Here is a 3,502-nt window from a genome sequence, read left to right on the forward strand (position 1 = left end):
AAAACCTTCAAAGAAGCTACTATCAAAAAGTTCAAAGAGAGGAGGAACCAAGATGGCGGCATAAGGTACACCCCTGTACGTGCTGCCCCCCACAACAACATTAAAACCACAACTATAAGACAAAACAGCTATCATCCAGAACCACGGGAAGGCTGACCAAGTGGAAGTTCTACAACTAGAAGGAAAGAAAAAAGCGCATTGAGACTGAGTAGGAGGGGAGCGGCGCCAAGAACAGAGGTCAGAGGCACGCCCGAGGCTGCTGCACCTGGGTGCGCGGTTTCTTTCAATCGGAAGGGGATACAAGCTCTCGAACGCACTGAACTCATTTACGGTGAGACACTGGGGTCCCAGGCTCCTACGGGGAGAAACAGGACTGTCCTGCAGCGGTTGGAAAGCGAGGGTGACTTTCTCACAGAGCTGCTCGCGGGGATCATTGTGGCGGTGGGGGCTCGCGGCACTCGGGGAATCATGGAAACGCGGAGGCGTGACAACACCATTGTTTGCTCCGCACTGGTGTCTCCCTGAGACCCCGCCCCACTCAATTCACATCCCCTCCCAAGCTGTGATCGGCTGCACAAAGGAGGCACCTGCAGCCGAACAAACTGCAGCTGGATCAGAGCTCCAAAACTTCCAAACTACAAACAAAGCAGAGAAATCTGTTGATATTACTGTAGCAGTTCTTCTTATAGACACAGCGGGTCCTCGCAGTCAGCCAAAAATGCGAAGACAAAGAAACATGTCACAAATGAAAGAAATGGAGGAAAGCAAAGGAAGGGAGGACATAGAGTTCAGAACCACAGTTATAAGGCTACTCAAGAATCTTCTACGAACCTCCGAGGAACTTAGTGAGACCTCCAAGGAACTTAGTGAGACCTTCAAGGACCTTAATGAGAATGCCAAACAAATGGAAAAGGACCAGTCAGAAATTAAACATACACTGACTGAAATAAAGAATAATATACAGAGATCCAACAGCAGACGAGAGGATCCCAAGAATCAAGTTAAAGATCTGAAATACGAAGAAGCAAAAAACACCCATCCGGAAAAGCAAAATGAAAGAAGAATCCAAAAATATGAAGATAGTGTAAGGAGCCTCTGGGACAACTTCAAGCATACCAACATCCGAATTATCGGGGTGCCAGAAGAAGAGAGAGAGCAAGATACTGAAAGCCTATTTGAAGAAATCATGACAGAAAACTTCCTCTACCTGATGAAAGAAATAGACTTACAAGTCCAGGAAGCGCAGAGAACCCCAAACAAAAGGAATCCAAAGAGGACCACACCAAGACACATCATAATTAAAATGCCAAGAGCAAAAGACAAAGAGAGAATCCTAAAAGCAGCAAGAGAAAGAAAGTCAGTTACCTACAAGGGAGTACCCATACGACTGTCAGCTGATTTCTCAACAGAAACTATGCAGGCCAGAAGGGAGTGGCAAGAAATATTCAAAGTGATGAATAGCAAGAACCTACAACCAAGACTACTCTACCCAGCAAAGCTATCATGTAGAATTGAAGGTCAGATAAAGAGCTTCACAGACAAGAGAAAGCTAAAGGAGTTCATCACCACCAAACCAGGATTATATGAAATGCTGAAGGATATTCTTTAAGGGATAAATACCACATGATCTCACTCATTTGTGGAATATAATGAACAACATAAACTGATGAACGAAGACTGATCCAGAGATGGAGAGGCATTGATTGGACTGTCGGGCCTTGGAGGGAAGGTAGGGGAGGATGGGGGTAAGGGGGAGAGATCAACCAAAGGACTTATATGCAAGCATATAGGCCTAACCAATGGACATGGACAATGGGGGGGGGGTGAGGGCATGAGCGGGGGGTGGGTAGGGGATAACGTGGGGATAAGGACACATATGTAAAATCGTAATCAATTAAAAAATGTAAAAAAAGACAAAAACAAAAAAATGTTTGGAAATTAAGGAATTTGTTTTCAATTATTGCACTGCAGTTGGAATTTATGAGTAAAATAAATTAAATAAACTTTAAGAAAAAAAAAGTTCAAAGAGCTAAAGGAATCCATATTTAAAAAGCCAAAGGAATGCAATACAGCACTGATTCAACAAATAGAACATCTAAATAATGACATAGAAGTTACACAAAAGAACCAAATGGAAATTTTTTAATGAAAAAGTAAAATAATTGAAATGAAATTTTTACTAAAGGGGCTCAAAAGCAGAATTAACAATGCAAAATAAAGGAACAGCAAACTTTATAGATCAATAAAAAATGTCCAATCTGAAAACAAAGAGCAAAAAAAACTGAAGAAAAATGAAGACAGCCTCAGGCATCTCTGAGACAAGAATAAGTGTAACAACATAAGTTGATGGGAGCCTCAGGGGAGAAGAGAAAGAGAAAGGGGCAGGAAAATATTCAAACATATCATGGGCCAAATTTCTGAAATTTAATGAAAACAATCTACAACTACAAGAAGGATAAATACAAAGAGATCCACATCTAGACACTTTATAGCCAAAATGTTGAAAGCCAAATACAAAATGAAAATATTGAAAGCAAGAAGAAAAAGACATACACTTAAATAATAATACAATTAACAGATAACTTCTCGTCAGCAACAATGGAGAGCATATTTAAAGCGCTGAAAGAAAAGATTGCCGAACAAGATTTTGATATCCAGCAAAAAGTATCTTTTAAAAATAAAGATTGCCCTGGCCAGTTTGGCTCAGTGGATAGAGCGTTGGCCTGTGGACTGAAGGGTCCCGGGTTTGATTCCCGTCAAGGGCATGTACCTTGGTTGTAGGCACATCCCCAGTAAGGAGTGTGCAGGAGGCGGCTGGTTGATGTTTCTCTCTCATCGATGTTTCTGACTCTCTATCCCTCTCCCTTCCTCTCTGTAAAAAATATCAATAAAATACATTAAAAAAAAGATTAAGGTGCCTCGTTGCACAGTAGGTAGCACGTCAGTCTCATGACAATAAAGATTAATTAAAGCTTTTTCAAGATAAATAAATCTCGATCGAGAAACCAAGATGGCGGCATAGGTAAACACCGGAGATTGCTGCCTCGCACAACCACTTCAAAAATACAACTAAAAGACAGAACAGACATCACCCAGAACCACAGGAAGGCTGGCTGATTGGAAATTCTACAGCTAGAAGGAAAGAGAAAAGCATACCGAGACTCAGAGGAGCTGCGGTGCGGAAGTAAAATACTAAGGTACAGAGGCGCACGCGGAGCGGGCTGGCAGCTGAGGGCATGGTTGTCTTTTTCAATCGGGAGGGAGTCTCAGGCTCTGAGCTCCAGTTCCGGGCGAGTCTCTGGGGACCTAGACTCATACGGGAGAAGCAGGACTGTCTGGCATTGGTCGGAACTCGAGGGCAGCTTTCTCTCCGAGGTATTTGCAGCGATTGCTGGGACACTGAGAAGCGGGGCCTCTGAAGGCAGGACTGAGAGCAGCCATAACTGCTCACTCCGCCCGCCCTGTTGATCCCTGGGACCCGCCCCACCCAAGACATGCACGG

Source organism: Myotis lucifugus, unplaced genomic scaffold (assembly GCF_000147115.1).
Source record: "Myotis lucifugus unplaced genomic scaffold, Myoluc2.0 scaffold_404, whole genome shotgun sequence".
NCBI lineage: Eukaryota > Metazoa > Chordata > Mammalia > Chiroptera > Vespertilionidae > Myotis > Myotis lucifugus.